A 21,106-nucleotide genomic window follows, 5' to 3' on the forward strand; every position below is an offset into this window, starting at 1 on the left:
GATTTCAGATTTTAAAATATGATCCTTAAAATTAAATTTCACCAAAAAAATCCCCAAGCCCAGTAAATACTTAATATTTTTCAGACAGCTTTTCAAAGAAGCTTTATGTATATTCCGTGGGTTTATGTCATTTTTATTTGATCGCTAGTTCCTATTTTCCCTAATGCTTTCTTTTATAAAGGGGACATAAAGTAGCTGCATGCTAGACTTGCCATGAGCTGTAGAATAGAAGCAACATATGCATCAAAGAGAGCCAGAGTTGTTGCATTTTGTTTAAAAATAGAAAGAAAAAAAAAAGAGAAGACTTATTTTCCTTATCTTACTGTGGTGGTTTGACCATGGCTAGATGGCAGGAGCCCACCAAGCTGCTCTATCACTCCCCCTCCTCAGATGGATGGGTTTCCCAGCCTCCTTTGGGTGCATCCACCTGCTCCAGTGTGGCGTCCCGCACAGGCTGCAGGTGGATATCTGCTCTACTGTGGACCTCCATGGGCTGCAGAGAGACAGCCTGCCTCACCATAGTCTTCACCACAGGCTGCAGGGGAAACTCTGGTCCGGAGCCTGGAGCACCTCCTCCCTCTCCTTCTTCACTGACCTTGGTGTGTGCAGAGTTTTTGCTCTCACATGTTCTCACACCTCTTTCTGTCTCCAATTGCTGTTGCACGTGTTTTCTTCCCCCTTCTTAAAAATGTCACTGATGGGCTTGGCCTTGGCCAGTGGTGGGTTCGTCTTGGAGTCAGCTGGCATTGGGAAGCTTCTAGCAGATTCTTACAGAAGCCACCCCCACAGCCCCCCTACTACCAAAACCTTGCCATGCAAACCCAGTAGAGTTACACACATGCATATACACATACACTGGATTAAATCGTTAGCTGAAGACATAATAAAGCTATGCAGAATCTTCTTTATCTTATTAAATAATAAAATTGTTAATTTACATCAAATAATTTTATATTTGAATTCTAAACAAATGCACCTAGTTTGGGATTTTGCATTATTTTGATAATATAACCACAGGAGCCAAGTCCCTTTGGGGATGATTAATAGGTAACTTTTAAAACAGTTTCCGAAATCACTGGGATTACTATTTAGTTTGGAATGAAATGAGAGTCACCATGCATCTCCTATATATGTCTGGATCTTGTCAGAAATGTTAACCTGAGCCAAACTCAGACCTAGTGTATGTTAATGAAAGGCCAGTGTCCTTAGCAGAGGCATATTCGTCTACCAGACACCACCACTGAAGCTGCCTCTGACTGTTGTGAAAGACAAGAAAATTTACTCATACCTTGAAAATAGCCTTAAAGAAGAGTAACAGAGTGTTCTTTTCCATTAGGAAAAATGCATACTCAAGGTTTCAGGGTGGTTGTTTCAAGATACAAATGTCTGGAATGACCCTGCGTGGAGTCAGAGCAGATGGTTTCTGAGTTATGTTTTTGCCAAGTTTTTAACAGGGGTCTACCTACAAAATTTTCCCCCTCAGTTTCCTTGGCTAGATACAGATTAGTGCGTTGCTTGACTAGTGAAAAATTATGACTTGTGGACTAGTTCCTACGTAAAGTATTTTCCTTTTTTTTCCCTGGAGTGTTTCTCCTTCTTCATATTACATTACATATCCTTCCCATTACATACCCTCTCACCTAAAAGTAATCTGTTCCTAAGTCCTGTCTGTGTCTCTGTTCTCAACACCTGTAGGCTGCCCTCATTGTGTTGGGGACCCAGGTGAAGGAACAAATTCCAGTGGCTAGCAAAGGCTGGTGGTAGACATAGGGGGCCTACTTCTTGCTCAGCATGGCTAAAAATGAATGAATTTCCCTTGCTGTAATGTAGAGGAAAGTAAGTAAAAGTTTGGTCTTTACAACATCCACCAAGTATTGGGCTGCCCTGAGGCTGGGTAGACTAGAACTGATGCAGAGGTACCTCACGCCATGAGGAGATGCCCAACTGCACCATCTGGATGGTGCTCCACAGTGGGCGGGCAGTGGCTGCTTAGTTCTAAACTTTACACAGATTAATATGCAAAACTTTCAGTGTTAATATAGAAAGTATTTCTGAGCAGGCTTGAAAAATTGTTTCTTGTCTCCTAATACCCATATAGGATTTTGTTGTGTTGTGACTGTATTGCTAAAGTATGATGTGTTAAAGACAAGAATTGCTTTCTGAGGCACGGGAAGTTTTTCAGTAAGTGGAGAAAATCCCAAATGCTGAAGAGTCAATTTTTTTAATTTTAATTTTTAAAGAAATTATCTCTCATACTTTTCTTCAAATTATGACTGTGACAGGACAGTTTTAGCACTGGTTGGATCCTCTGATTTTAGGAGAAAACTAACATAGACTATACATTTGATGTGGCTAGAGTTAGGGGGAGTGCCATCCATAATGTATTTCAAAATTACTTACTAGACATAAAACACATCAGAAGAAACTAATAGTGTAGCACGGAGAATTATATAAAATACTATGTCAGCATTTTGGTAAAATACTTATGTCAGCATCGGGTGAAGTCCCTGGTGACTGGAAAAAAGGAAACATTGCACACATTTTTAAAAAGGGTAGAACGGGGGGCTCTGGGAACTGCTGACCTGTCAGCTTCACCTCTCCGCCTGGGAAGATCATGGAACAGATCCCCCTAGAAGCTATGCTAAGGCACACAGAGGACAGGGAGGTGATTCGAAACAGCCAGCGTGGCTTCACTGAGGGCAAGTCCTGCCTGACCAACCTAGTGGCCTTCGATGAAGTGACTACATCAGTGAAGAAAGGAAGAGCTACAGATATGGCACTGGAACAGGCTGCCCAGAGAAGCTGTGGATGCCCCATCCCTGGAAGCGTTCAAGACCAGGCTGGATGAGGCTTTGAGCATCCTGGTCTAGTAGGAGGTGTCCCTGCCCATGGCAGGGGGGTTGGAACTAGATGATCTTTAAGGTCCCTTCCAACCCAAACCATTCTATGATTCTGTGTCATCTTGCTGGACTTCTGTAAGGCCTTTGGCATGGTTCCCCACAACATCCTTCTCTCCAAAGTGGAGAGATATGATTTTGTGGGTGGTCTGTTTGGTGGATGAGGATTTGGTTGGATGGTCGCATCCAGAGTGTAGTGGTCAATGGCTCAACGTCCAGATCCGTGACAAGTGGTGTCCCTCAGGGGTTCATATTGGGACCAGTACTGTTTAATATATTCATCAGTGGCACAGACAGTGGAATCGAGTGCACCAAGCTGAGTGGTGCAGTTGACACACCTGAGGGACAGGATGCCATCCAGAAGGGCCTGGATAAGCTCCAGAAGTGGGCCCGTGTGAACCTCATGAGGTTCAACAAAGCAAAGTGCAAGGTCCTGTATCTTGGTTGGGGTGACCCCCGGTATCAATGCAGGCTGAGGGATGAAGGGATTGAGAGCAGCCCCACTGAGAAGGACTTGGGGCACTGATGGATGAAAAGATGGACATGAGCCAACAATGTGCGCTCACAGCCCAGAAAGCCAACTGTATCCCGGGCTGCATCAAAAGAAGCACAGCCAGCAGGTTGACAGAGGTGATTCTGCCCCTCTACTCTGCTCTGATGAGACCCCACAGGGAGTACTGCATGTCCAGTCCAGCTCTGGAGCCCTCAGCACAGGAAAAATATGGGCAAGTTTGAACAGGTCCAAAGGAGGGCCACAAAAATGATCAGAGGGATGGAACACCTCTCATATGAGGACAGGCTGAGACAGTTGGGGTTGTTCAGCCTGGAGAAGAGAAGGCTCCAGGGAGACCTTATTGCAGCCTTTCAGTACTTAAAGGGGGCCTACAGGAAAGATGGGGAAGGACTTTTTAGCAGGGCCTGTTGCGATAGGACAAGGGGTAGTGATTTTAAACTAAAAGAGGGTAGATTTAAACTAGATACAAGGAAGAAATATTTCACAATGAGGATAGTGAAACACTGGAACAGGCTGCCCAGAGAGGTGGTAGATGCTCCATCCCTGGAAACATTCAAGGTCAGGTTGTACGGGGCTCTGAGCAACCTGATCTAGTTGAAGATGTCCCTGCTTATTGCAAGGCGGTTGGACTCGATGACCTTTAAAGGTCCCTTCCGACCCAAACTATTTCACGATTCTATGATTTTGTGATTTTAAGAGCTGCACGTATAGGGAAGCAGTTCTAGTACTTCAGGCAAAGGTCTACACCAGATACCACAACACAGTGCCTACAGATGATATACTGCATTTCTGAGAGGTCCAGATATATGGTTTCATGCTGTCATTTTTATATAACAGCACTGTCGTCAAGGTTAGTTAACAATGTCCTGAAGCAACAAAAATGTCTGTCTGTTCACTGCAGCCTTTTATTTATGGTTCTGAGCTCCATTGGCCATATAACATGTACTATGAACCATCCAAAGCGTCTTCTTCAGACAACTGTAAAATTACCTTAAATCTCTTGCTGACACTTATTTTATAGTTACGCTTTTCTGCTTCATTTATCAAGGAATTGTATGACATTATTAAAAATGTCCAAATTAATTTTCACAAAGTTGACTACTTGCTCCATTTTTGTGGTTGAGAGATTTTCATCATATGCTGTGAAATATGTTTGATAGTGATATTACATTATTTGTTACATTAGTTGAATAATGTGGGAGCTTCTTGAATGGGAACGGCTGGTGTACCCTGATGGCAAGAAATGCATACTCAATGGTGAACCCTACAGCCTTGTTCCTCAGCTGCCCAGAGATGAGGAGCTTGTTGTTGCACACTGCATGTACCTTCTTGTCCAGTGGACCTGTTTCCTCCAGACGAAATGAGGGAAAGGTGTTGTATACTCTCACCTTGTCTTCATGTGTAATAAGTAAGTATTTGAGCACATACAGGAACTCGGAATGGGGAGGACTTCTTGGGACTCACAGTGTAAATGCCACCTGTATTGGCTGTCTCAGACATTACTTACAGGTCACATACGGTTATACAGGTCAAGTGAGTTTATCTGTGATTAACATATCTTATTATTTATCCTGAATGCTGATTACACTTAACTTTTTGATTTATCCACTAAAAAGCCCTTCTCTACTGTAACGAAAAAAAAAGTCTTCATGGCAAAATTCTCTCGTGAAAAGAGATTTAGACTCTAACTATTATAAAGACTTCACTCAGAAAGCAATAGTAGAAGTGGGTGGAAAATACACATGCTCCAAGCCATAAGAGACTTCCTGTATAAGTGGATGGGATTACATCTAGGATGACCACATAGTAAAGCTATGTTGACATGTAAATCCTCTGCTGAACAGGGAGGTAAAAAAAAAAAAATAAAAAAAAATTAAACAAATATTTTATGACTAGCAGAAATAGAAACACTCTGTGACATTAATTTGCCAGTTCTGCATTGCCTATGCCAAAATATTTTCATTGTAGTATATTTTTTCTTCCTTAATTGGAGATACTACATTCTGAGGTATTCAAAGTATCTTTTGTACTGTCAGTATTATGTTCTATGTTATTCGACTTTGACAATGTCTCCATATAATTAGCAATCAGCAAGTTTATATTTTCACATTACAATGGCTTCCAATAGCTTCCAGCATTTTGTAATTATGCGAGGGATTTTGCTGTAATGATTATTCCTGGTTGCACATCTTTAGCTCCTTCATAACCCATCTGAAAATGTTTTGGTATTCATTCTCTTAGTTGTCATGCTGGGAATTGGCTCTTCCCTGAGACTAGTGAAAATCAGAAATTACTCACAGTGCCAGCTGAAATAATCTGGTATAAATAATAGCAGAGCCTGATTCTAGTGATACCCAAGCACGCACATAGGCCAGAATTTAATTTTCACTGCTGATTAAATCTGATCTTTAGTTTCGCTATAATACATACCCTTCCATCAACAGAAATAACGAAGAAATAATCTAATGCTATTAATTATATGTTGTCTTTATAGAAATAATATTTTTATTAAAATATATTTTTTTATAAATAATACATTATAATATGTCAAGTCAGTTCTTGCCCATAGCACAATAATACCTCTAACTATTTATTTCATTGTATTAGGAAATACACAAAGATATTAAAAAAAAACGCCAAAGCCGCTTATAAAAGAACATTCATTTTTACACTTATAAAGCAGTCTAACAAAAACTAAGGTCCAAATTAAATTCTCCTTCTGAGATCAAGAGGTGGTTTAGTATACATAACAGGAAAAAATGTGATTTGTCATCTGGAAATGAAAGCTGTCAAAGGAAAGTGATTTCTTTTTTGATTTACACACAAGTGAGTTATGCTGTAACACAACAAACTATCCCTGATACTATTCTCTAACAGATTAATGTTAAAGATCTTTTTTGGAGGGGAGAACGTAAAAGAAAACGGTTCTCATAAAGCTTCTTAGTGATACTTTTTATAAAGTCATGGCCAGATTCTCTGTTGTACCGTTTTGTACTGACAATACAGCCAACTGTTAGCTCTCAGGTCTGCTGCTCTGTCACGCACATTTTCCAATGATGGTATTCCAGTTCAACAAGAATTAAGCCCGATTATTTTTCTTTCTCTAGAACATTTTACTTTTCGTATTTTACACATTTTCCCAGATATTTGTGAAAACATAAGCTCTTCTAGTTATTTTAACTTCAAATGTAGATGTCAAAATTCTCCATCTACTAGTTGTGAAAAGTATATTTGCATGGCACTAATGACAGATTCAAGTCCCAACCTCATTAAATAGATTCCTAAATTTGGTAGATTATTTTTCCCTCTAGAAACATCGCTGCATATTCTTTTCTATATCTTCCCCCAAAGATTATATTTGTGGATTTTGGCACTTGCTCTGTGAGGACTGGTTCATTACGACAAATAACATTTAATTTCAATTTAAATGCTTTAATGTTATTGACTGGATCAGCACTACATTTTCCTTTCTAAAGCTAGGGATCATGTTCTGGACTCCTTTGGGTATAGTTATACCATCTGTTTTCTGCCTCAGGCCAGAAGCCCTGATTCCTCTGCCAGTTGCTGGGAATCTTCTTATGACCATCCCATCTAACTCTGGTCCAAGTGGAGCAGACCATCATTATAATCATGATTCTTGCTGGACCCAAACCACTGGGCCAACTTTTCCCCAGCTCTGTCTGCAGCTTTGTCATTAAGGGAACTACCCAGCTCACTCAGGATGTGAGCACCAGAGCACATCAGCTTGTGCCAGCTTTTTCTGAGACTCAACAAGGCCAAGTGCCGGATCCTGCACTTGAGCCACAACAACCCGATGCAATGCTATGGGCTTTGGGAAGAGTGGCTGGAAAGCTGCCTGGTTGAAAAAGGACCTGGGGGTATTGGTTGACAGCCAGCTGAACATGAGACGGCAGAGTGCCCAGGTGGCCAAGGCAGCCAACAGCATCAGACTAGTATCAGAAATAGCGTGGCCAGCAGGACTAGGGAAGTGATTGTCCCTCTGTGCTCGGCACTGGTGAGGCCTCACCTCAAGTACTGTGTTCAGCTTTGGGCACCTCACTACAAGAAAGACATTAATGCACTTGAGTGTATCCAAAGAAGGGCAACGAAGCTGGTGAAGGGTCTAGAGCACAAGTCTTATGAGGAGCAGCTGAGGGAAGTGGGGTTGTTTAGCCTGGAGAAAAGGAGGCTGAAGGGAGACCTTATCGCCCTCTACAGTTACCCGAAAGGAGGTTGTAGAGAGGTGGGGGTTGGTCTCTTCTCCCAAGTAACAACTGATAGGATAAGAAGAAATGGCCTCAAGTTGCATCAAGGGAGGTTTAGATTGCATATTAAGAAAAAATTCTTATCAACGATTGGAACAGACTGCCCAGGGAAGTGGTTGAGTCACCATGCCTTGAGGTTTTTAAAAGATCTGTAGACGTGGTGCTTAGGGACATGGTTTAGTGGTGGACTTGGCAGTGTTAAGTTTATGATTGGACTTCATGATCTTAAAGGTCTTTTTCAACCTAAATGATTTTATGATTCTATATCATCAGGGCAACCAGCTTCAGATCAGGTCCCCATAAGCAAAACAAATTCACAGCATAGATAACTTCATCATAAAATCCAGAGTTTACACTGCTCCCACCAAGAATAGGATACAATGCCAGGTTTTTTAATTGCAATTATCCTATTGTTAAACTTCATGTATGAAGAGGAAGAAAACAAAAAAAAGGCAAAACAGAGAAATGAAGACTGAAATGCTTCCTTAAAAAGATTAATGAATATTTTTTATATAAACAATGAAATTGCAGTTTTTAATTTAAACATTTTAAATTTCCTTTTTGCCGCATTGACACAAGCAGAAGTTCTTCATTTGATTCATTGCTCCTTCTCAGTAAAATGAATCAGCATACAGAAAACTATTAAATATCTATTAAATAATACAAGACATCTATAATTGCATTGATTCTGATTAATTGTTTAGAAAAGTCAATGGCAACTGAAACTAGAAAGCAGTTCTTTGGAACTAGCTATGCATGAATAGCCTTGTTAGACTTCCCAGTGGTAAAGAAAAATGAATCAGCTGTTGGGCTTTGGGCTAAGTGTGTAAAATAGCTCCAAATTTCAAAACAGATGCTGGTAAAATAGTTCTGGTTCCCATTCTGAGCAAGTGTTAGACTCGCCACAGTTTAAAACATTTTTCCTAGGGAAGAAATACCCTCTATAAGCATCTGCAGTGATAATGTAACATGAATTTACTCCTATTATATTGGATCCCTGTTTTTACACGCCTAGCTGCTGTATTTCCATGTACAGAAAAAAAAAAAAAGAGTGATATTTACATGCAAAGTCCTGCACTTGGGACAGAATAACTCTCTGCAACAGTACAAGCTGGAATTCACTGTTGCTCTGCAGAAAAGATCTGGGACACTGGTAAGAAAGAAGCTGAATATGACTGGGCTCAAGCAGTGCAAAAGTATATCCTGGGACACAGTAGCAAGAGTACAGCCACCATGTCAAAGAGATTCCCCTCTTTTTGGCACTTGTGAGACTACGTTTGTAATGCAGTGTCCTGTTTTGGGTCCCCCACTACAGCAGAGACACCATCAAACTGAAGCGAGTCCTACAGTGCCCTTCCAAGAGGTTATGGGGCTGGATCCCATGATGTACGGGGAGAGAAGAAAGTAGTTGTGTGTGCTCAGCCTCAAAAAGAGAAGAATCATGTTTGGGACTCGCTGTCTTACACAAATGAAAGGGAGGTTATGGGCAGAAGCAGGCTTTTCTCAGGGGCACAATGTAAGGATGAGGATGGTCGCAAGCTGCATCACGGGAAATTCTGGTTTGATCTAAGGAAAATATTCTTCCCTATGAGAGTAGTTAAGCACTGGCATGGGTTGTCCAGGGAAGATGCAGAATCTCCATCCCCGTAAATATTCAAAACTTGGCTGGGCAAGTTCCTTAGCAATCTGATTTAACTTCCGTGTTAGTCCAGATTTGAGCAGGAGGTCAGTCCAGATGATCTTGAGAGATATATTTCAACCAAGTATTTTTTATGATCCCACGTACTTACTGGATTAAGCCAAGCACTGTTTTCTAGGGCAACAAAATTCTTAGCAAGAGCCATAGTAATTGCGTTTACGGGTTTGAATTTTTTTATTTAGGTTTGAATTACTTTTCTAGGAATGCAAGGTATTACTAAGATCTTTTTCACCATCGGTTATTCGCTTTGAAAAGAGGCAGAGCCTGTCTCTCCCATATCATTGAACGATATTATTGCCAAACAATACATAAAACCATTTCAACAGTTCCAAACACTTGTGCCTCATGTGTTGAAAAAAAAAGACATAATAGTCAAAATATTTGCTTAAGTCTTTATCACTTCAATCCTATTATTCCCAAAGCAGTCTTCAGATACTTCCGAGACAAAGTTTGCTCTCTGAACCAATATTGTACAAAATAAACTAACTGATAATAGAATAGAAATAGTGGCTGAACATTCCCCCTCTCTAATTCATCCTAACACTGAATAAAATGAGATTACAAACACATTTTGTTTATAATCTCAAAAGTCCGAGTTCCTTTTAGAAGACCAAAGTCAATATATATTCTAAGAAACTTCATATATGAACACAGGTAAAAATAACAGCACTGCTCATAGCATACAGTTCATGTAAGTCACGTTATAGATTCAAACTGATTTGGAAACAAATAGCCACTTACATAAAGAATAGTCTGTTGTCGGCCCCAGGGGCTGTGAATAGAAAAAAAAACCGCACAACACCTCTGAACCAGTCAGTAATTACCAGTAGCATGTTTCTTACACCGAAGCTGGTTTTGTGTCCTGTATTGGTAAGGCTTCTAAGCATTAACTGGTCAGCCAGAAGGGGTTAGGATTTAAGTTAGTTACAATCCCCACTACATGACAGAATCAATGAGTTCCCTTGCATCCAGCTCATTGTACCATTTTGTCTGCTGTTTGTAGTTGCCATGTCACCAGAAGGAAAAGTTACAAATTAATAAATCAACCTTTCAAAATTCACGAGGGAGCTGCAAATATGTTGAAAGCAACTGAAGCACAGAATGCAATGTCAGTTTAATTAGAGAAAAATTAGCTGGGTGAGGGAAGGGTAGGAAAGGGACTAGCAAAGCTAGGTTCTTCCTTTGAGCATTGCTTGCTCTTCTGAGAATTTCTATTGGCATCACTGGAGACTGCCCTGCTCCTTGTTTGTGCAGTTTATTGCAGAGGTCAAAGCAAAGTAGAGGACATTCTTAGCTTCATTTTCCTTTTTTGAACGTCCATTCAGATTTGAGCAGGGCATTGAGCTATTTGGAAGAAACCTGACTACAAAATTTTTTGTTCCTTCTTTTCTCCATTTTCAGGCTTTTTGCTGGTTTCTGTGAAGAGAAACCTCCTTGGAGCAGTGGCATTTTGTCATGTTATTTGATTTTTTTTTCTGTAAAAACAATGGTGATCAACTTACATTAGCAATGGGCAAATTTAGGTTTCTCTCTGTTCGCTTAGCCTTATGAGGTGCCATCCTGCATCCTGATGTGAAAAATGGATATGAGCAGAACTGTTCTTTACGCCAAGCTTATGCTGTTCTAGCCAAGTGATAAAAGAGCCATCAACAGAGTCATGTTGAAATTCAAGGTTTTCCATTTTCTTTAGAACTGGCTGTTTATTATGTGAAGCTTGTGTGGAATTGAAGATGCCAAAGTTCCCCAAAATCAGTGTGAATACAGTTTTTGGAAAGCATAACACTCATTTGAAGGCTGACTGTATACAGAATTAGGGGGATGAGGGAAAAATAAAAACACAGACTAATTACAAAGGCATTCAAACAAAATAAAGCAATAAACTGCCTATTCTCTCTTGAAAGTTCTCTCTTAACATGTTGTAGGGAGGTCTGTCTTTGTAGTTTCATTAATGCTTAGGAACAGAATGTATATAGTCACTCAATCTGCTTTTCTTTCTCTTCAAGTACTTTAATGTTTTTCATCTTTAAGTTCCTCTTGCTTAACTTGGATGTCTGTTTATCTGAGAATGTTAAAGGCTGAGAAATCAGATTAATCACCCAGTTCCTGCATAAAGACTAAACTGAAATGATAGATCTTTGGCAGTGACGCTCAGTAAGCATTATTCTGCGACCATTTGCAGGAGAAATGCATGTGACTCTGTAGCAGATGCATCAATTATATCAGTCAAGTGCAGCCTTCATCAACATTCCTTCTGGTTGGTCTTCAGAGATGATGTTATTTCAGTTTTTGCCTTATCTGTACAATTCACCTTTCTTCCCAGTTTTGCCTTAAGAGCACTGCTCTTAAATGGCTGGTTGACAGCCACCATGTGCAGCTTCTGCACTTGAAACACAGAACACGAATTTTGGAAAGAACTGGCAGGAGTATAATTGCTTGCTCTAAAGCTTTGCTCTCCAAAAGGTGTTTTACACTTAAGAATAGGTTGTGGTTGAAGAAAATGACCTTCTCTTGTGAACAGACCTAAGAAATACTGTGCTTTCCCATAATGGGAAGATACCTACAATAGCTGTTAATGAAATTCTGTGTACCCAGCATCTGCCAGCCTGGAGAAATAACAACAGACCTTGTGTAGTTTTTTCCCCTTATGAAGCTCTGCTATTTGTGGCAAAACATTAGAGTGTGGTATCTTGAATGAAAACCTGGAGCTACTCTCACTGTTGTTGTACACAGAGATGTCTGAACACTGCTGGCTTCTTTTCTGGCGAAGAACCAGAGCGATGAAGGAACCAATAAAAAGCCTGTTTTACTTGAGTTTTTACATATGCATCACTTCTACGGATGTTCAGTCTACATCTACACTGAGAAATCAAACACTGACTGAATGTGAGCACTGGACCCCAGTCATCCCCACTATTTGCTCTTGCCTTATTCCAGTTTTGACCTCTCCAGACAGCTCTATGCAAGGCAAATCTGCAGCTTGCTGCAGCCTGGTTGCATGTATTCTGCTCCCTTAGTAGCACTTGGTCTTAGGGTCACGCTATAGTCTGCTTTCATTCAGCGGTACGGACAAAGTCTCAAAGACCAGTTTCTTGTGCAATGTTTTACCTATTTATGTGATACGTTTCTGTGTTAAACTGATGTTTCATTGCATGCTCCTAGAAACTGAGTAACGCAGGAGATGGTCTTGTTTGCCCAGCTTCCATGGGTATTTCTTACAGAGATGGAGTAAAACATATTGGCTTATAGTTCCAGGTAAAGGAATATATTTTATTTAAAAATGTGGAGGAAAATGACTATTTGCAAAAAGCTAGAGGTGGAAGAGGCATATGTGGAAAGATATAAGCAAAGGTTGTATTTCAGTCCTTAAAGTTTGAGGCTACATTCCTCCTCGACAAATCACAATTAGTTCCCTGACAGAGAAATACACTCCACAGGCCATTGTCACTGCCTGCATGATGTGCATGCCCTAGCTTCTGCTCCAGCGAGTCAGAAAAGGTACATTTCTAAGAAAGAGCTGCTCTTTAATCCTTGTGAAAGACAGCTCACTGGTACTCTGAAGGAATAGGCTCACTGGTACTCGACACTGGAATAGGCTGCCCAGGGAGGTGGTGGAGTCACCATCCCTGCATGTGTTTAAGAGTCGTTTAGATGTGGTGTTAGGGGATATGGTGTAAGGGAGAACTTTGTAGAGTGGAGATGATGGTTGGACTCGAGGATCCCAAGGGTCTTTTCCAACCTAAATGATTCTATTATTCTGTGAATATTTTCTTCTGCTTCCTTTGCACTCTTCTGTGGTGTTAAGCAGATGTATCCTGATCATATGCATGAAGTCATGATTCCCTAAACTGAAATTTATTCCAGAATCAGACATACGTTATAATTAAGAATAAAGAAACGTATTGTATAAGTGAATATAGAGCAAAAATCCGATGCAAGCCTGCAAAAACACTGAATTTCTTATGTGAAATATAATTTAGATTGCACATGCACCTTTCCCATCCCCTGCACCGATGCATACCATACAGGCTTTAATGAAATCAGCCAGCTGGAGGACTTCTGCCTTAACCCACAGGCAGGCTGGGTGATGCCTCCTGAGCTGGAGTCATGTTCAGTATCTCTTTTTCTCCAAAATATCCAGCCTGCAGCTGTAAAGGTCTCACGCTAATACCATCAAATACTGTAAACAGGGAGGCGATACCTCTTCTTTACCAAACACTCCTTTCAAATTTACTCCTGAAATACCACCTTGCTGAAGTGATGGTGGTGAGACCCTTGTTCCTCTCTATTCTTTACTGCCACCTACTCCGTGCCAGTCAGCTCCAACCCTGACAGAAGCTGTAGTGCTCCTGTCTCCAGCCTCCATCACCACCACAAAATTGTGATTTCTTCAGCATCCAAACCCTCCAGTGAGATGCAGATAGGATGGCAGCCAAAACAATCCATATGTGGTAACTGCACTATAACGTCAACTAAATTACATTGTAATTGCGTGGGGAAACAGCAGCAGCACTCAAGTTTTAACTACGAGCTCCCTCAGTGCTTCATTTCAGAACTTCAAAGATAATCTAACATCAGTAGTTTTTTTGTGGGGAATTTTAGAAACCTCAACAAGGGGTGTGACACAGCAAACCCTTAATTCTCTAACCTTGACAGCTTACAAAGGCAAAAACTCACCTTCTGTTTTGAAAAGAAGGATTGATGGCAGATATATCTCACTACGGCTGCAGGGAAATGTTCTTCTGAAGTACTGAACTTGCTGGACCTGTTACAAAACCCCATTTTTCCACGGAAACTGAGGGTGGATAGAAGCCAAAGGACCCAAGGCTGAGAGAATAATATTTATGTTTGTATTGACAGAATATTTACGTTGGCAGTATTAAGACTACGGTCAATTTACATTACTTGCATTTGTGAAGGAAAGGAAGCAGAAAAGAAGGGAACTTCTTTGCCTTAATTTTCCTTTTGAAAATTACAAGATAATAATTTTTGCCTAAATGTTTTGACGTAGAAGCATCATATTTGTTGAAAAATCGGTAGAGGAAGAATAGTATAAAATTGCTAAATATTCCATTGTTTTAAATTTTTATTGTTGTTATTACTACTTTTACTTCTAATATTACGTATTTGTGTTTCATTCCTGGGGAAAAAAATAAAATTGTAAACTGAAAATTTTAATCTTCTATCTTCTGACGCAATAAGTAATTTTATACTGATCTACCCCTTTCCTTCCTTAATCATCTGAAAATTCATATTACTTTGTTATTTCAAACTTGTTGAACTATATGTAAAGCTACTTATATATAGTAAATATCGCTACAATAGTATTAACAACAACAACGTTAAGGGTGTTTGTTAAGGGTTAAGGAGATACAGAAATGTTCCTCTTGTTATGCTTTCAGCTAAAATGACAGGGCATATACCAGCAAAAAGGTATGACAAAGACTAACGTGGTCAGATTTCTTAATACCACAGAAGAAGAGAGAGGCAAGTATCTGTTATCCTCTGTGTGCTTGATGATGGCTTCACAGAGACTTCCAAGAATGTTGGCTACAATGCATATGGCTCCTCAGTTCATCAAAATCATAGGATCATAGGATAATTCAGGCTGGATCATAGGATCATAGGATAATTCAGGACCAACCTCCTCTCAAACCAGGGTCACTTGTGAGATCAGACTGGGTTGCTCAGGGTTTTATTTGGTTAAGTCTTCAAAATGTCCAAGGATGGAGACAGCACAATCTGTCTAGGAAACCTGTTCCATTGCCTAACTGTCCTTACGGGGAAAGCTTTTTTTTTTTCTTTATATACAGTCCAAAATTTTCCTCTTGCAACTAATGCCTATTGTGTATTGTCCTTCCACCACGAACCACTGTGAAGAGTCTGGCTCTATATCCTCGATGACCTCCCTGTAGCCACTGGGGGATGATGCTGGTTTCCCCTGAAGTCAGGCTCAGGCTGAACTGGCCTTGCTCCCTCAGTTCCTCCTCAGAGGGCACGTGCTCCAGCTCCCCACCATCTCAATGGCCCTCCACTGAACTCGTTCTGGTTTATCCATGCATCTTCTGTATTGAGGGACCCACAGTTGGATGCAGTAAACAGATGTGGGCACGAGTGCTGACTAGAGGGCGACAATCACTTACCTCAGCTATGTGCCTGTTAATACAGCCCAGGTTATTGTTAGCGGCCTTTGCTGTTGGCCCTGGTTCAGGTGGAGATGCTCACACCTCCAGTTCCTTTTCTAGTCCCCACCTGTGTCACTGGGCTTCTCCCTTCCCAAGTTCAGGACTTTGCATTTTTTTGTTGTTCAATTTCACTAGGCTCCTGTCAACCCGTTCCTCCAGCCTGACTTGGTCTCTCTAAATGGCAGCCCTGTCCTGAGCATATCATCTGGTCTCTCTAACGTAATTTATCTGCAAACTTTTTAAGATTGGACTCCTTCATCTTCCCCAGGTCACTTATAGATCTGGACCAGTACAGATCCTTGCAGCACTGTAGTTTTTCAGGTAGTGTTTGAAACATTAACCACAACCCTCTGAGCATGATCATCCAACCAGTTCTTTGCCTATCCTGTTCTGCCATCCAGACTGCAACATTCTAACTTGGATACAATAATACAGCAAGAAATGGCGTCAAAAGCCTTGCTAATTTCAAGGTAAATGATATCTCTTTGTCCACAATTCTAGTTAGCGTCCAAGTGGTGTTTCTGTGGTCAGGTATGTATACTCTAACTGAAAAAGCTGCAACAGAAAAGCAAGCCAACTTCAAACTAATACAGTCATAAGCATAGACAAGGTCTTTTTTAAACATCATTTGTACACCATAATTTGCAATGATTATACCTGGAAAGATCTGTCACTGAAAACAAAAAGTGCTCCTACTCCTAGACTACTTTTGCCAAGGTTTAATACAGAGCAAAGATCAATTTTGCACAGACAGGTTAGGAAGACCTAACCTTAATTTACTGTAATGAAAATTATGATCCCTCTTTGTTCAAGTGGACTGTGCTACTCACCTTGAATATGATTTGACTAGTATATTTGTATTGAGAATAGGGGCACATGCAGTGAAAGAAAATATTTTTCAGTCATATAAAAGTCTCTTTATTTCAAGATTTTTACTTTGATTTTGAATAAGTTCTCTCCAGGTTTCCAGCTTTAGAAATAACGATGAAGAAATGGCTCAACACAAGTGGAGTCTTGCAGGCTGTCATAGCTCTAACAACAGTTATCTCTTGAAAAACTTTCCATCTAATCTTGAGAATCTTCACGTAAAATTGGCCATTTTTCCCTCAGACCAAACCTCTGAAATGCAGCTTTGCATTATGCTTACTTCTCCAGGCAAAATCTAAAATCATCACACAGTCTCTGTATGTTGGTGAAAAAAAGTCCCAATATGGCATGATGGAGGCTCCCAAACACCTTATTTTGATAGGAGGAAGGTGCCACTGTGCAAACAGTACAAGTCCTATAAAGCTATCTTCCAAGGACGCATTGCCAGCTCCTCTGTAAGGTGGATACATGGATCACGGTGGTCAAAGAGAAGTTATGGTTCTTTGAAAAGCGAAGAGCAGGTTCAAGAACATTAGCTCTTGACATTAGTGCAGTGAACTCTGAGGCTTGCCTATTTCTGTTCAAGTTGTTGGCTTTTAATCTTTATGTAGCTCAGGTGTGAAAACGTTCAACTGCTTAGGAAGAGCTGATCTGAGACTGTTTGACCATTTCTATAACTCAAACATGTCCTGTCCAGACTGCGTGAGTGAGGCCTTGTCCTTCAAGCAAGACAGGCTTTTAATACAGCATCACAGAATCATAGAATAGTTGGGGTTGGAAGGCACCTTAAAGATCATCTGTTTAGGCTTTTCCCCTCCAACAAACTCTAGAGTGAGTCTAAGCCCATGAAGTCTAAATATGGAACTGTGTATAAATAATATAGATAAGTATTTGTGGTAAACTTGGTTTCTCTCTGAACTTGCCTGTTAAGGCAGACCCTTAGCATGCACCCATGGTGCATTAGAAGGGAAGCAGCACCTTAGATTGCCAAAGAGATGCAGTAAACAGGCCCTCAAGGTTTATCTGTCTCAGCTTAAGGGGCTTTTCCAGTTCTCAGAATAACAGAATAACAAGACTTAAAAGTAACAGCTTATGCCCACTGTCACCTACCTTCCAAAAATTACATGCTAGTCTTCTTAAAGGATTTTCCCTTCTTTTTCACCTGTTCAACACATCTACTTATCCCATGTCTCCTCTGCAATAAATGCAAATAATGTAGGTGGTGACAAAAATTATTTTATTCTTAGACGGCCTGAGTTGCCGCCCAGAGACGTCTGTCTTTTCCCACTGACTATGAAGGGACCGAAGGCTAGGCTGCTGACACTGGTACCTTAGATAAATACCTGAGGTTATGTGGCATGAGTCAGGGACTCAGAGCACAAACACGCTACAGGAATGGCTATTTCTAGTTTCTTTCCACATGCTATTAGGAGGGCAGAAAAAAAGAGTCCAAGCCTTGAACTAATTTTTTTAATAACGTGTCAAACCTTTTTTACCTTCTGTTACACTTTCAGCTTGTCTTGATGTCAAATGCTGCAAAACTGAGTCATGTCTTTTTGTGAACCATAACAGGGCTACTAATGAAGCCCTTAAGGTTAGGTATTTAGAACAACCTCTAATTTAAATGACTACATTACCCTGGTAATTAAGTATTATTATCTTTTCTGCACAGCAGGCAGAGCAAAACATTTCCTTTTTCTCTTCATCCACCTAAAAAAATAATGAGCCAGATCCTGTACTTGGCCAACAGAGCATAGGCATGTTGCACTTTGTAGACCTTCTGCAATTTCTACTGGCTCAAGATCTGCATTGGTCTTTCTCTCCCACAAATGTTAAGGACCCTCACATTTTTACAACGTTATTCAGGAATGAAACACATTCAAAGCCTAAGAGCTATGATTTGATGTAATAAAGAACATGCCAGAAGACGTTCAGGTCTAGATTTGTTTCTGCTCTTATTTATGTGTGTTCACCTTTGTTTTTCCCCTGTTCTTCAAAACATTCTGTAAAATCCTTCCTTATTAAGTCCTTGCTTGCTTGCAAGTGCTCACCGAGTCGATTCTCCTCCTAGCAAAAGAATTTTCACTTTTTAGAAATCTTTCCTAAAAATGTCTTATTTTTGCAAAGCATTCTCAACAGCAATTTCTTTAGCCTTTTGCCTTGCTAAAACTTTGCATCTTTCACTAGAAGAGTATCTGATATGAATACAATAATGGAATCAGTAAATATCAAATTATAATGGTAGAACCTGAATTAAAGCAGAAAGATTAAAAAAAAACCTCAATAAAATACCCTATTTGGAGATTCCACAGAGATTAGCGAATTCAAGCCAAGAATGAAACAAAACACTGCGTGGAAATACTGATGGATTCATTGTGTCAGGGGAGAACAGAGAAGAGGCAAAGAAAGACAGCAACTTAAGTTGTTGGCACTGTCAAGGTGCTATTCAATCTCAAACGCAGAGGACAGGAAAATCTGCCCCTCCAGAATGGACACATAGTTTTATGTAACTGGTCAAGAATACTGGTAAGTCACTGGCTGTAAAGAAAGGAAACAGTCCTTAAATCACACAGCTGTGTGACTTATATTCTATAAGAAACACTGCCAGTTGCTGGTATTGAGGGGCAAGTGACAGTATAAAATGGTGAGGCCAGAAGGCATTTTTCTTCCTATGCTATCAGTACTAGATGACAGTATTGCAGAGAATCTCTGAATATTGCAAAACTGGACACCCACGTTGAAATAAATACCATTATAACTTCAGCTACAGAAAATACGGTCCAAGACAGTCATCAGGACCTCTCTTCACCATCCAATGGGGAGAAAAAGCAGCTCCAAAGGACAAATAATCTCATTTCAGATTAGAATGAACAGAATAATATCCTACAAGTGCCTATTCCTCTCCATGAATGACTACCACAGACTAGGGATCCAGTTTGAGGTTCAGACACCTAAATATAAGCACATGCAAGTAGTGTGTCTTACTTAATTAAATTCCCATCATCAGTGACTATCAATGACTATAATACATTCAATGGATCCCATGAAGAAATTTACCTTACATCTGGAGATACAATTCAGTTACCTACGTATAGACAACTAGTGCTGTTTCAGATGTCCTGAAGTATTCTGGCACCTGGTTCCTGGTTTGGAAGGGCACATATCCCCTCTAGGTATTGTGCCATATTGTATCATATTTATTCATCTCAGATAGTTTAGGATATCTCAAATAACACTAGACACCCGTGCTTAGGAAACGAAGTTGATCCCTACTGTCTGTTCCGCCGAATCATGCTCTAAGGACCCTTTGACTGTAATAGGAGCTTACACAACTAGTTCACCCGTAAGCAACAGGCAGGCCTTAAAAAGGTTTCAATTCCTACATCTCTTGTACCATTTGAGATGCCCAAGTATCTCCGAGACATCTGCACAAGACTGAGATACATGACACAGGAAATATGCGTTATCGTATAAAGGAAAACTGTTGATCTATTAAATCCCTGACACACCTTCTAATGTCGAGTGTACAAGCCAGAATGAGTCTGCAATCTCAATTCTTTGCCCTGGGCTTGCTAAGCATTTGCCTAAGCAGGAAAAAAAGAAAACTGAAAGCAGTTACATATCGGATAAGCAGATCGGTTCCTGAGTGTGTCTGCAAAGCATGACTTGCAGCACTTATAACTTGCTAAATGGTCTACTTCCATTACTGGAGACCAAATTTGATGTAAAAAGGAGAACATGATTGAGAAAAAAACCATGTGCTTTCACTTATCTCCTCTGTCTATTCTGGTTCAGCCTGCCTTTGCACTGGTTTTAAGTTGCATCAGGTCCTGTAAATCTAGCACCGTATAAATGTAAGTGAAATTACCAGGAAAGTTAAGCAACAGAGAAAGGCTGGTTATATTCTACATTCATTAGTGGTATCAATGAAATAAAACTGATTTCTTTAAGCAACAAAACTAGCAAGCTTTTCACAATCTTTCAGTAAAAGCTCATCATGCTTTTTTTTCCCCAATCCTTCCTTCAGTCCCCACAACAGTACTTAGCAGATACTGATGTGTTGTTTTCCAGACAAATGAAGCTGCAACTAACAACAGCAATTTCTTCTGGAGCTTTGCCCTCAAAAGGCATAATCCTTACTTTGGTTTTAGAAAAGAGTTAAGATTTTATTTTAAGGTGACGAAACGGATGATACCGTATTCACAAAAGCAAACAAAGAAAAATCCCCGTTCTTGGCTCAAGAACATTCTCTTAGGCAGATTCAAACTTTAAAAAGTCCTCAAAATTTCTTCAAAGCATAAGAAATAGAGCAGTTCTGTGGCAGGTCTACGCCGGAGCTTTATCAAGTAACACAAAGGCAGAAGCTGCGTCAATGAGTCCCACAGGCTGCTCTGGCCATACTCGTTCTGCTCGGGTAGGTTGGATTAGTTCCAATTCATCAACCACTAGATTGATTGTTTTTCTCGTGTCATGAGTGCATCATCCACAAAACAAGTAAAATACAAGCCTTAAGAAATTTTAAAAAAAGTGATTCCTGCTGTATTTACTTCACCTGTCATCATTAGGAGCTGCAATCAGCTTTACAACGTAATTACTTCTCTCAAGGTGTTACAATAGCATAAACAGGCCCTATCTGTAACTAAGGCCTGATTGTCCTGGGCACAGCACAAACCCCATAAACA

At 40.2% G+C, this 21,106-nt stretch overlaps 1 protein-coding gene across 1 annotated transcript in view; it reads right to left on the reverse strand.

Moving 5' to 3' along the window:
• Positions 1-21,106, reverse strand: part of TRPC4 (transient receptor potential cation channel subfamily C member 4) — a 161,685-nt gene that overhangs the window by 46,656 nt on the left and 93,923 nt on the right. The gene's annotated exons all lie outside the window — the stretch shown is intronic.

The sequence above is a fragment of the Chroicocephalus ridibundus genome, chromosome 1, assembly GCF_963924245.1.
Source record: "Chroicocephalus ridibundus chromosome 1, bChrRid1.1, whole genome shotgun sequence".
In the NCBI taxonomy this organism is placed as follows: domain Eukaryota; kingdom Metazoa; phylum Chordata; class Aves; order Charadriiformes; family Laridae; genus Chroicocephalus; species Chroicocephalus ridibundus.